A 14468-nucleotide genomic window follows, 5' to 3' on the forward strand; every position below is an offset into this window, starting at 1 on the left:
AGACTGTGACATGGAAGCCCCAGAGATACCTGTCTCCCCAAGTCAGACTAAATCATTAAACCAAGTCTTGACTAATTAGCATTTATTGAGTGTTTATGATGCTAGACTATGTGAAAACCTTTACATATTCACTGAGTCCTCTCAACAATTCTATCAAGGGGGAACTACTATTTTCCCATTTTGCAAATGTAGTGATTGATATTTCTGTAATTTTCACAAGGCCATGAGGCTAATCCAGGTCTTTCTGACACCAAACTCAACACCAAATATCTTATCCTAAAGGTGAATGAGGAAAGTGTCTCACCATTTCAGAGCTAAATATACTTTGGTATTTGAATATTTAGAAGTGTACAAAATTGCCCTATTATCTCCATTCAAGTTCCTTGGGCTCAGCCAGCACCCTGAAATCTTCCTACACATTACATAATTCCAGATGCTCAACAAATTAATCCACTTATAAATTGAGAACCTTCTAAGTACAGGATGCCTAGTCAAGAACTAGGTGCGCACCATGCCCTGCAGTTGTGCATTACAGCTTAGAAGGAAAAAGATAATCAGAAGAACTGAACAAGGTAAAAAGACACAGATAGCAAAAGAGAAACTGGAAAAGATAAGACTGTCTACAAACCCAGGAATAAGGAAATAAAAAGAAGAGAAAGGAAAATAAATAAATAAATAAAAATAGGCAAAGGAAATAACATAACCCAAGACATGGTGGCATATTTACCAAAATAAAGATTCGGGTTTAAATGATTAGTACATGAGCAAGAGTCATGAGAAATAGATTTCTAAAGGTAGATTTGGACCCAATCTTAAGGAACACAGTTGTTTTGTTGCTGTTGTTTTACATAAGAAATTGGGACATCATTCTCTAGGCCACGGCTGAGGAATCAACCAGAGGAACTAAACTTCTGGATCCCTAACCACATTCTATATATGTTAAAAAGAAAATATGGTGGGGGAGACGTTGATCAAAGGGTACAAAGTTTCAGCTAGACAAGTGAAATAAGTTCTGGAGATCTACTGTATATTGCATGTTAACCATAGTTAATAATAGCAATGTATCATATGCTTGCAAATTGGTAAAATAATATATCTGAAATGTTCTTAACACACATACATGCACAAAAAAAGTGAGATGATAGACACGTTAATTTGTTCTTGATTTTACATTTCATAGTGTATGCGTATGTCAAACATCACATGGTATACCATAAATACATACAATTTCTGTCAATTATACTTTAATAAACCTAAGGGGAAAGAACAAAAATGAAATAATAAAATAAAAAAGTAAAAATAATTGGCAAAGTAATTTACTTTAGTCAGGTTTACTTGAGTAACCTGCTGCTTTACCCCTATTATGAGCTTCTTGGAAGACTTCTTCCCCAGGTTTTGTTTCTTTGGTTGGTTTGGGTTTTTTACTCCTTAGTCAAGACTGCTTTTAAGGTAAATAAATACATGAATATTATGGATATAAAAAATATAGTTGATAAAAAAAATCTTTGCAAAAATACTTGCAAAGTTTGGACACACTAAACATAAACATGTGCTCAATAGCCTTCAATATCCATGTAGGAGAATGTTTTTAAAATAGTTGACTATATTGATTCAGCTAACTAAAAGATTGCAAAGCTTCAATTAGTAGAGATAAATAAGTTGACCTCAGGAAAATAACCAGGATTAGATTGACACAAAAGTGCTACTGTGAGAAAGCCATCTCCTTTGTCTTTCTCAGAAGGCAATCCATTGTGGCAGTAGGTCCTACCCACAACAACTACAAGTACAGATTTAGACCAGGTCCATATGCCCAAGGCAACTGGAGGCTAGAATTGGAAACACAGGGCCAAAATAAGAGCCATAGTGGAGTCTCAGCACAGATAATTTTAGCACTAGAGCCGAAAGGATATCAGGGTAAAAACAGTTTTCCAAATGCAACTGTATCCTCTATGATGTTGCTTTTGATTCTCTTTAGAAAAGTTCTGTACAAATAGTTGAGTCATATAGAATGTCTTAATGTAATTTTTCAACCGAACCATAAATCTATTTTCACTGCAAAACAGAAGCAGATATTATGTATTCAGCATCCACTGCTTTGGCGTTTTCTGAGGTTTCTAGAGGTTTTAGTAAGTCTTCTCAATGGATGATAATCAGTGACTCAACCAACTGACCAATGCAATTAATTTATTTATTCAGAAAATTTAGTAAGTACCGATCATGGTCCAGGTAGTGGACCCTGAAGATAGAAGGATGAGTAAGGCAGTTCCTTCTTGCAAAGCTAAAGTCTAGCAGGGAAAATGTTGTCAAGTACCTATTCTGAACTATGGCAAGCTGAAACTATGCATGTAATTAGTTGGGGTGGCAAAATCAAACACCATGATATCATCCTATCCTCAAGATGTTTTCCATCTAGTTGGAGACACAAGACAAAATCAGCAAAAGTGAAGGATTATAAACTTCAGAATGACACCTTCAAAGGGTGTCAAAAGGATCACACACCCATGAGGTTTGAATTTCAGTATCATCTCAGTAATGTGATGGTGGTTTTCCCTGTCAGTGAGGGAATTTGTCTGAAAAAGTCCTAATTAATGAGTCTTCCTCTGAAATCTGAGTTGAGATGCTAAGAGGGCTCTCCATGCTGGCACAAAGCAATTTGTACACATTTGAGAAATGATTCTGTAAGGAAAAGCTTCAAGAACATCATTACATTTGGAGTGCACCTGCTGGGGAGCCAATTGTGGGACATTATTAGATGATACCTCAGCAGCCGATAAGGTTTGAATGTGTAATTATTGTATTTGTATTCTTAAACTCTGCCAAAGTTCTTCATTGTAAAATACTGGCGTTTCCCATAGGGTTTTTTTGCCCTGCTCGTTAGACTGAGGTTCACTTGCTTTTCTAGTGCCAAAATGACTTTAGGAAGAGGATGGTGAAGCACAGGGTCAAGACGTCCCCCAGAAGATAAATAGAAGATGTGCCCACACAAATGCAAAACTCTTAAAAATGAAGATAAAAGGTTGCCTTTTATCATCACAGTTTGGGATAAAGCAGACTCTTTTCACAATATAGAATTATAACTGTTATATCACAAATTCAAGAGTGAAAGGATATAACCAATGGTTTCTTGTCTTAAAATGAGTGTTCTTAAAGCAGGAGTCCTTTCTGACCCATTAGGAGAGCCACCCCCAGGCGTTCCTGGAGCCTGCTCTACGCTCCCTCCCTGGGAATCATTCGAAGGCCTCACGTGTTCTGAGGACAGGAAGAACTTGCACATTGGAGGAGAGCCTTCTACCTTCAATCCACAGCAGTGACAACTGAGACTGCCAATTCCATGCCCACTTAGTTTGAGGTCAGCAGCTCTCTGCTTCTGCACTTTGCCTGGGTTGCAGAAGTCTTTGTGAGCAGTTGAGAATTCTGGGCCTATGTCCGCTTCCCTGACGTTCTGTGGAACCGTTTTCCTTGAGGTCTGGCCACCTCCACAGGTGCAACTGAAGGCAGTGATCCCTAGTGCTCTCAGATCTATCTTCCTTTCCTCCCTCCCCTGACCCTTGACTGGCATATTCCCCCCCAAAGAGCCGAGGCTTCCAGGGGAGGAAATGCCAGAAAGACAAATGGTTCGTTTTTTTCTTCCTAACATCAATAATTCTCCTCTATGGCGAGTAAGCAGAAGACCCCAGCTACTTGGAAGGAAAAGAAGGAAAATAAAAATAAAAAAAAAAACAGGAGAACAAAAACACAATCAATATCTCAATACATCATTCTGCTACAATGAAACAACCTCATTCTACCGTTACCCCAGTCTGTCCACCAACCATTCAGCAACAGCCTCCAGGGAAATTTTGTCTTGGCTGATATGGAAGCCTCATGGAGCCAAGGTCCTACCTTTAAAATATGGGTATGAATGACACACCAGAAAGACATTTGTGCATCTTCCTACATAAATTATCCCAGTGGTTGGCACTCTTAGTTGGGGCTAAGTTGACATTGGTTGAATGAATGGATGATTGTGTGAATGAATAAGTAAATAGATGACTGCAAAGGCCCTTTGAATGAAAGGAGCTCCAGAATTCTTTTCACCAAGAGCAAAGTACTGTCAGACAAGGATGAAGATGAAACAAAGACCAGAAAACCCAGCATCCTGCATGCATGTAAGGAGTTGGATAGTATACTTGGTAAAACTGGGAAGATTCTGGTGGATTTTTAGCAGCACGATGACTTGATTTGTGCTTTAAGGCTGACTTCTGTATTTAGAATAGAACAAAGTGGCATATAAAAGACAAGGAGGATGCTAGAACAACAGTGCAGGAGAAAGATGATGGTGCTGTGGGCAAGAGTGGGGTTAGTAAAGGAAGAGACAGGCGGGTGGGTCCAAGACGTTTTAAGGCTAAATTTTGTTGTTAAGTTCAAGATACAAGTGAGGCATTTCTAAAGGGAGAGATGTCAAGAAGGCAGTGGGACATGAGTCCTGAGCCCAAAAGAAATATCTAACTAGAGATTAAAAGCTCAAAATCATCAGCACAGATGTGGTACTTAAATCACAGAAACAAGCAGACAGGCAAAGGAAAGAGCATGGCCCTGAGGAGGGTCCAGGTCCCAGCCTTGAGGAACTCCAAGATGAAGGGGTCCACTAGAGCAGGGAGACGAGGAAGGCAGAAAATCAGGTGAGGACGGAGGTGTCACAACGTAGGAAAATGTTACAAGGAAGGAACAAATAGCTAGGCAGAGGTCCAGTAAGAAAAAAATAGAAAATGTTTCTCTGGATTCAGCAAGAGTAAGTCATTTTGACTGTGACGAGCTATTCTAACAGAAACCAAATTAGAACCAAAATGACCATGAGAAAATAGAGATTACATTGTAAACTACTCTTTCAATAAAATTTATACCTTCATTGTTTCCATAAATTCCATTTCATTCTATGAAACATACAAAAACCATTTTACATGTGCCACAAAATTAACAAATTGAAAGAATTTCAGCCATTGGAAAGAATAAAGTCAATACAGATATAGATATAGATATAGATATAGATATATTTGGGCATGGACAGATAAACAAGGTATAAAGTCAAATGGGAAAGAAATTGAGAGATGAAAATAAGATAAAACGAAGAAAACTGAAAATTAACATATATGCTGAAAAACAGCATTGAAAAAAATTAACATTAGGTATTCTTCTGAAAGGATACATAAGAAGTTATAAAGGAATGTATAGCAAATTGATAATAGCAATTAACCATAAGCATGGGATAATGAAGTGTTATCAATTCCTGCATTATGTCTTTGTATACTAAAAATTTTACACAGACATGAATTATTTTTACAATTAGAAAAAATAAGTTGGTCTGGGCATGGTGGCACGAGCCTGTAATCCCAGCGGCTTGGGAGGCTGAGGCAGAAGTATCATTAGTTCTAAGCCAGTCACAGCAAAGGTGAGGCACGAAGCAACTCAATGAGACCCTGTGTCTAAATAAAGTACAAAACAGGACTGGGGATGTGGCTCAGTGGTTGAGTGCCCCTGAGTTCAATCCCCAGTACCAAATAATAAAAATAATAATAAGTTGGTTTTATTTTTTTAGTGAATACAAAAACCATCCAAAACATTGTACCAAGAAGAAAGGCTCTTAAGTCAATCATGATAGATGCTCACATTTACTATGTCTACAAAATGTGGCCTAAAGGGCTTAAGCATTCAAACAGCTCTGCATAGGGAAAGACCCTTCATCTTTACCAGAGAATTAGGGCTCATCATAAAACACCCAGTAAGGAAAATCTTCCAAAATTCAATCATAAACTCCTAACTTCCCACCAAAGAAGTATTCTTTGGTACAAAGTAGACTCTGACTTGAGAAGAACCACAGATAGAAGGCTGTCTTCAAATCAAAGTTTAAATTATCTTCCTTCTGTGTCTGCTTTTATGGTGATCATTTGATTAGTTTGTTTTCTTAGTTCTAATAAATTACCAATAAGCAATTAGAGGAATGCAATGTTTTCAAAGCAGGGTCAGACAACTTGGGGTGGTTCTACAATAAATAACAAAGGTCTGAGACCATGGTATGTCAAAGTCAATATTAGACATGTTTGTACATCCAATGTGTATATCTACCCAACTGAACAAGGCAACACAGGAAAATTTTCTTTCCTAACCTCCCGGGCAACGGCTGGCTTCCAAGGAGGAAATTTCATTATTCCATGGTTTGTGTTAAACTACAGATTCTGCTTTGCTTATAAACTTGTCATTTTGTGTCTGGGTTCTATATCTGTGACTGAAATACAGGGGCAGTGAATCTATGCGCTGAGAACTCAGGAGGAAAAGAGGCTTCCCTTTGTCTGTTCTGACTCCCAATCCAATCAGTGCCGGGACCTGTGAGCTGAGGTGAGGGAACACAAAATGAAGAGAAAGATGATCTATTAGCTCTATGCCCCTCGCAGTCTTATATTTTCAGCCAGGTCACCCTTCAATTCATATCTATTCCCGGACACAAATTTTTTTCTGTTCCAGAACACTTTGTCTCTTTTACCTTTGCAATTGAAAATAGAAGGGGCTGTTTTTTTGTTTTATCAATTTGCAAAATGTCTCTAATTTGCTCCTGTCCATTTCCACCTTTCTCTTGCCTGCCAAACAGCTGTGCACTTCACATTTTTCTATAATTTGAATGTTCTATTCTAACATTTATATTATTTTCTAGCACTCTTGACAACAACAAAATCTCTTTGGAATCATTCATTCAATTGTTCACATACAAACCTATTATGACTCAGTCTGGGAGAAATATAAAGTATGATTTGATTAATAATTAGAGTTGACTTAGCACTCAAAATGTTCAACCCTCTAATTCTACAAATAAGGAAATGATGCCCAGTGATATATGGTGACCTGATAGAGCGTACTAATAGTGGTTCAAACCCAGGGCTGCAACCTGAGGAAGCACTGGCGAGTTTATTTACATGCATATGTCGGTAATAACAGTGCTAAAGGAAGCATCGCATTGGCTTTACATTGTAATCTTTTAGGACTATTTGTCTTTCCCCAGTAGAAAATGTCCTGAAGAGCAGGGACTATGGTATGTTCATTTTACTCTTAGTAGCTCATCCTGCACATAGCAGTGCCTAATAAATACTTGCCATCCTCAGTGTGTCTTCCACATTTGTACTTGACCTCATGGTAAAAGGATGGTTGCTGTGGAATTAGCATCACTTACAATGTCATACAGAGAAGAACTGATTTCAGGTCAAGTGCATACCTCTGGACCAATTACTGTTAAAAGATGTAGAGTTATCATGTCTGATTTTATCAAGTCACCAACGACATCTATGTAAAACTATATATTAATCTGGAAGTTTGTTTATATGATAGACATGTAAATAAAAAGTGCAAACTGCAAAACTGTACCTACTTTACAACTCAACTTTGTAAAATGTTTGCACATATGACCCAGAAAAAAGTGAAATATACACTTATTAAAATAGATTTGTTTGATAAGACAAAACTTTTTCTTCTGTTGTCAATTTCTTCCTTAACATTGTCAGATTGTTTTAGAATTTTGTATTTAAAAAAAAAAGCAAATGAACTTTAATACTCACGTATGTAGAACAGTTTAAGACAAAAGACTTTGACCTCTAGAAGAAGATGGAGACAAACAGTGAGCACTGACAGCAAGTTTATTTTTCCAGTGTACAGTAAGAGTAAACTTAGGGTTGCTGAGATAAGTGGGGACACATGCTATTTGTGGAAAGTGGAAAAGGTAGTAGGGTCAGGGAGCAGTCTTGGTCATCTTCCTAACCTTTCTATAGGCTCCTTAGAAGTTGACTTCCAAAGGAGAGCGGTGACACCCTGGAAGATGACATGGTAACTCACTCTCAGTGTGCTGTCGTATAATAAGGGCAGCAAGCTCAACACCCGTGGAGCAGGTCTAATCAACCAACCTGCTGGGACACATTCACGGAGGGGAAAAGCAGAGGAAAAGTGACTGAAACAATGAAACATGACAATATTGGCAATATTGATTTTCAGTGTGGGAGGTCAGAGTGTTTATTTTATAAAGCTTTTTTCTTATAGGTTGTGGCCAGGAAACTTGTTAATAAGAATATGATGCCCACCAGCCAGTAAATATAGCATAAGACAGAAATTTTCTGGGGCTTATGGATGGAACTTACCCAGTGTGAGCATTCCCAGAGACATGTGCCACAGGCTTCAGAACAGCGCCATCTATTGGTCATTCTCCTTAATGTCCTTCAGCAGGTACACGGTACTGAGTATGAAATCTGAAGGACTTTATTCTGTAATAAATGAATATTTTCATTTGGGTTTCTGGGTAAGAAAATTTTTTATTTTCTATAAAAAGTAATAAACATTACATACATAATCATTATAAGGGCAAATAAAAATTTTGAACATTCCATGGGCCTGATAATCAAAGAAATACAAACTAAAACAATACAGAGTATTTTTCATTTATTATGTTAGAAATGTACTTAACAATATTAAGTGCCACAAAAAGAGATAATGAAACCAAAACAAATGCTCTGGTGCTAGTGACCATGTAAATTAACCCCCTTTTTTGGAGAGCAATTTGGTATAAAAACAAAATGATCAGCAAACCCATTGCAGAAATATAATCCAAGATCATTCAAAATGCAAAAATATCTGTATGTCCATAGAAGTTTGCCACAGTATTATTGATATTAGCCTCAACATAAAGGAGTCATTAAACTAAATCAAAAAACACAACATCAAAGATCTATTGTGCCACTTATATAAACTATTGTTATGAAGGTTCTGCTAAATCACAGATAAAATATAATTTAACTCACACTTTGGTTTTCAAATATAGAAAACTATGCTTATTTTGTCCATAATTAATATAGTAATCCCACTAAGCCCCATTCATTAAATGGGGAAAAGACAACTTTTTCAGTTCTGTCCAGTTTGAGAGTTGGTCCAATTCAATAATTTAATAATAACAATCCCTTCTAGCTTCATTTAGGTTCTTGTGCATCCTCTTGGCAGTCTGCTTCTCTTTGCAAGGAGATGCACAGGTACATGACAGCCTGGGGGAGAGCTGAGGGCACGTAGGCTCAGCCAGTGTTCAACCCAACTTAGCCCAACTTAGAGCTAATTGTTGGAATCCCCATCTAAAGTGCCTCACTAGGCATTTAAGATGAGTTTTGCAAGTGTTATAATATTTGGTCTTGTCCCTCCTGTTCGGACACATTAGGACACATTAGGACTGTCTTGCAAGGTTCTATGCAGAACTCAGAACCAGCCAGGTCCCCACCCAGTGCACAGACCCAGCATCCATCCCTGTCTCTGCCTTAAGTAGGCCTGCAGCAAGCCCACTGACTCATTTTAACATCTGTGCTGCATAGGAAGTATTCAAAATAATAAATAAATCTCAGCCCCCTGCCCTCTGCATGACCATCTTTACACCATTATTTTTCTAGCTGTGTCCAAAGAGAGAGTAGGTAATAATCCTCTTTCTGCTCAGTGATAACTCACCATTCTGAATGACAAAAGTTGGTTGAAAAATATGCATTGATTACAACTAAAATTATGTTTTAAAATGTCACTTTAATAAAAAAAAAACTACCAAAATAATCATAGTGATTGTGATGGGTCTTGGGACTGTTGGCAGTTCTCCAAGTTTTTTTATAATATGAATAAATTTTTATGTAATTTTAAATTACAAAAATCCCAAACTTCATTCTACTTTACAAGTTCTTTTAAATTTCTCATAATAATTATCCTCCAACATTCTTTATTTTAACATCATATAAAAGGAAATAACCTGTACAGCCTTCCTGTATTCACCTTACATATAAGCACAAATATTCTCCATAAACCAGATAATTAAATAAAATATCCTTCTGTCATAAATGCATGCTCACTCTGTCAAAACACCTTTAAATACACTTCCTCATTAAATCTGGAGAGGATATTTCCACTATTTTTCCCATAGCCACTGTAAAATTCTAATGGGCTTTGTAATTGTTTCCTATTTTTCAAGGCACTTTCTAATTTGTACATTAGTGACACTGAAATACTTAAATTACTATTTTTGAGATAACACTCGCCCCCTAAAGCACCTTTAAAGGGAATTCTTAATTCTACTCTCCTTTTATCTTCTAATTTCTCCAAGCCTAAGAGCCTGGCTTCCAGAGTAGTTAATATTTTGTTTGAAATATGCAGGAGTTTCTACCATTGTGCATTTCTCATTTGAGCAGAAGCTGATTCTGAATATAATGTGTTCACCTGTCTTGCACCCATCTCCCTACTACCCAGCCTGTTGCTTGCTGTTATCCTTGTCCCAATCTTCTATCCAGCCTCTATAACTTATTGTTATAGAAAACAGTGAACCAAGCATTGACTAATACACATTCAATCTTTTTTAAGTCCATTTGGGCTGCTTTAAGAAAATTCCACAGATCGGGTAGTTTAAAAACAACAGAAATTTATTTCTCATAGTTCTAGAGACTGGGAAATCCAAGATCAAGGTGCCAGTGGCTTTGGTGCCTGCTTTCTGGTTCATGGACAAAGACATCTAGTGGCATCTTCACATGGTAGAAAGTAGGAGGCACTTCTCTGGGTCATCTTTTATAAGGGCAATCTTGAAAGCTCTGCCTTCACATGTCCCCAAAGCTTCTCTCCTAATACCATCACATTGGTGACTAGTTTCAGCATATGGATTTTGGGGAAGCACAAACATTCAAGCCATACTGATTCTCCTCTTCCTCTCTATAATTAAGCAGTAGAAGAGATTTGAAGAGGTGGAAACAAAAGCTTTCTAACATAGTTTTGCTAATTTCTCCATTAGAAGACATCTTCATCATAAACTGAAACATCTTTTCAAAGCTGGTTTTTCTTTTCAATTAACCTTCTAGCCTAAGGTTGATTTTTTGAAATAGCTCTTTTGATTTAGTTCTTCCTCATCAGACTATATTACTTGCAAAACTATGTACTCATTACTTCCCATTTCTTTGCTACCTTTTTTCCTTTTCTTTTTCTTCACCTAGAAATTACCACTATGAGTTTCTCCTCTAAAATTCTTAAATTCTTTTGTGTGTGTGTGTGGTGCTGGGCATTGAACCCAGGGTCTTGTGCTTGGGAGGCAAGCACTCTACCAACTGAGTTATATCCCCAGCCCTAAAATTCTTAAATTCTTAATGGGGTGCTATCCATATAAAAGTTGTTTGGTTTTTAAGTCAGGGCTATTACAGTTAATACTTCAAAGCAGTAAAATATCTTAAAAACTTTTTTGCTTCTTAGCCAAAATTATGTATTTCATATGAACTATTTTCAAAGAAAAAGTCTACTTCTCTAAAAGAGAAATAAAAATGTGCACAGTTCCTCACAAATATGATCTTTACTAAAAAAGTGAGGAAGGAAATATTCTTTTAATCATACCATGTTTAATTGTGTACAGATAATAAGTTATGTTCACCTGTACAGACAAGAAATTTCCCTGTGGTTTATAAATATTGTATGTACATGTTAATTTGGTAAATGTTAGAAAATGTCAATCAAAACATCATATGCTACTTCTTGGGTACTTCCCTCTGTGGAATGGAATACTAAAGAGAAATAAAACTCCTGCAACGGATATCAGTTGTACCAAAGGTGGTAAATTCTTTGCAAAACTGGTCACACCGACTCTCTTCCATGTCCATACTCTGATAGTCCCAACCCACACTGACTCAGTTTCACAGTTTGACTTGCTTTGACCAGTGAGATATGATACAAGCAGAAACACCAAAAGTACCTGCCTTATTTGCTACTTTTAAGAATCCTCAATCATCACAATGTAAGAACCTCTGGCCATCTTGCAAATGGTAGGAGACACTCAGCCAGGTTATCTCTACCACCAATTGACCCCAAGGCATGTGAGCAAGGTCATCGCACACTTTCAGCCCAAACTAGCCAGCCCAAATCAGAAATCATGAAAAATAATGTTCATGGCTTTAGACCACCAGGATTAGGGGTGGTCTGTGACCAAGCAAAATCTAAAAAAGAAAGAGTTTCCAGAATTAGAGTGCCAATAGAACAAAATTAAAAATAATTAGCATTGGCTCTAAGACCAAATAACAACTAGAGCCTGCAAAAGCAGCAAAGAAAACATTAACCAACTCTGAAAAATGGCAAGCAAACAATTAGCAGATGTGGATAAGCAATGAGGAAGCTGCTCTAGCAGCCTGGAAAAATGACACCCCATATTATGAATAAGAAGAAACAACTGACAGAAGTGCCCTGGGGTGCAGAGTTAGCACCTACCACTGGTGAAGCAGCAGAGGGGAGCAGGTGCGGGTTCATCCCCTGCCAGGACCATGAGCTGTTAATCCAGGCATCTCAGTCTGGTGCTAAATTTTTAAAACATGTATGGGAATGCAAGCTGGAGGCTTCTGGGGCTCTGCCAGTCCCCTAGCCACTGTGCTGCCTGGAACAGACCATTCTGTGGACATTTTTGCCTGCACTGAGGTCACTGGGGAGAGAGTATCTGGAGAAGTAGGCAGAGTGGCCGGGGCATGGACTATCTGCAGACCAGGCAAGCCCAGCAGCGTGTGTTCCTGGTTCCAGAATATTTAAAATGTGCTTCAGAAGCAATGAAAAGTGGCCTCATGTTTATAAAAATCAGTTAGCCCACTGTTATGGTTTAGATGTGAGATGTCCCCCAAAAGTTCATGTGTAAGACAATGAAAGAAGGTTTAGAGGAAAAATGATTATATTATTGCTTTAACCCAATCAATACATTAATCCCCTGATGGATTAACTCATTGGTAACTGAATGTGGGTAGGGTGTGGATGCAGGAGGTGGGCATTGGGGGCATGCCTTTAGGGTACATATTTTGTATCTAGTAAAAGGACTCTCTCTCTCTCTCTCTCTCTCTCTCTCTCTCTCTCTCTCTCTCTCTCTCTCTCTCTCTCCCTTTGATTTCTGATCATCATGTGACCTGCTTCCCTCTGCCATGCTCTTCCACCATGATGTTCTGCCTTACTTGGAGCCCTGAGGAATGGAACCTGCTGTCCATGAACTGAGACCTTTGAAACCATGAGACCCCAAATAAACTTTTCCTCCTCTGAAATTATTCCTATCAGGTCTTTTTGTCACAGCAGAGAAAAAACTGACAAAAGCACCCACATTCCAGGCAAGGAATCATTTACTTATTCAATGAAGCTGTTTGAAATCAAAGTTCCCAAGGAAAACACCATTCTTGGCTGATGAGTCAGTGAGTTCAATCAGGAGGTCATCTCCATTCTGCCACTCCATGGAACTCTATTTCTACTCCTCCTCTACCTTCTAAAGGCCAGCAAAGAAGAGGTTCAGTCCTAGAGCAAGCAGCTTGTTGCTGAAACTTTCTGAACTTGATACATTATTTCCCCATGTGACAGAGGAGGAAGAAATAGACACAAGAAATATTAAAAGTACAGCAAAGAGAAGACATTAAAGTGGTTGAGGGGGGAGTCTAATCGTGCTATGGCAGCATTAAAAAATAATGTAGGGCTTGGGAGATAGTTCAATCAGTAGAGTGCTTGCCTTGCATGCACAAGGCCCTGGGTTTGATCCCCAGCACTGCAAAAAAAAAAAAAAAAAATGCATAAAAATAATGTAAATGTTAGGGTCTGGGTGCAGTCAGATGCAGTTCTCTGATGACCAGGTTTCCAGTAATAAGGAGGAAGATTCTACTTATTATGCCCATGGTCTGATTACATTCCTAAAGAATTAAGTAATGACTTATCTTAAAGCTGCCAGAACCTTCAGCTTCATTGCCAAACCCTCCATCAAAGAAACCAAAGTTAACAGATGAGCCAGTAGAAGCAAAAAAGATTTCACTAAGTTAAACACTGAAGATCCAAAGACCCAAAACAAAGCTAGCAAAATGACCACAGCTCACAAGGCTTTCCCTCAAGTTGACTAGCGTGGGATGAAAAGTATTGATATCTTTTTTTTGATGCAAAAAAAAAAAAAAATTCTGAAGAATGGAAAGATTGAAGATGAAAATAAAGTCTAATAACAAAGAAAAAAAACAATCGACAAAACTATTACCTCTGGCAAACTTGAAAGATGGAATATAATCTAATGAAACTGTGGGCCTTGGCAAGATGATTTCCAGGTAGGATGTTAAAAGTGTCAGTTGGCTTATTTTAGCTGATTATGATAAGATAGGAAAATAGAGGTGAGCTAGTAGAAGAGCTTTTCTGTTTGCAAGCAGAATTTAGGGGGTACTTCGAGGAGTCAGAACTTGCTAGATTGGATAATAAAACTGTTTCTCATCTCCAACCTTCTAAGCCAATAAAAAATTCTCAAAGGAAGAAACAGCCTCAGGATAAAGATCAAATCAAGTTGCCCTCCAAGCCAAATTAATATTTCAAAAGATTTCAGGCAGTGAATAATAGGCCTCTCAACTATACCAGCGATTTTCATTAAGTTAATTGTTCCAGTCAGGTGTAGTGGTACACTCATATAATCCCAGCTACTC

The 14468-nt window shown here is 37.9% G+C and overlaps 1 pseudogene; it reads left to right on the plus strand.

The window, feature by feature from the left end:
• Nucleotides 1-12193: 12193 nt before the first annotated feature.
• On the plus strand, nucleotides 12194-14000 carry LOC124976595 (ribonuclease H2 subunit B-like; annotated as a pseudogene).
• The last annotated feature ends 468 nt before the right edge of the window (nucleotides 14001-14468 follow it).

This window comes from Sciurus carolinensis, chromosome 2 (genome assembly GCF_902686445.1).
Source record: "Sciurus carolinensis chromosome 2, mSciCar1.2, whole genome shotgun sequence".
Classification (NCBI taxonomy): Eukaryota; Metazoa; Chordata; class Mammalia; order Rodentia; family Sciuridae; genus Sciurus; species Sciurus carolinensis.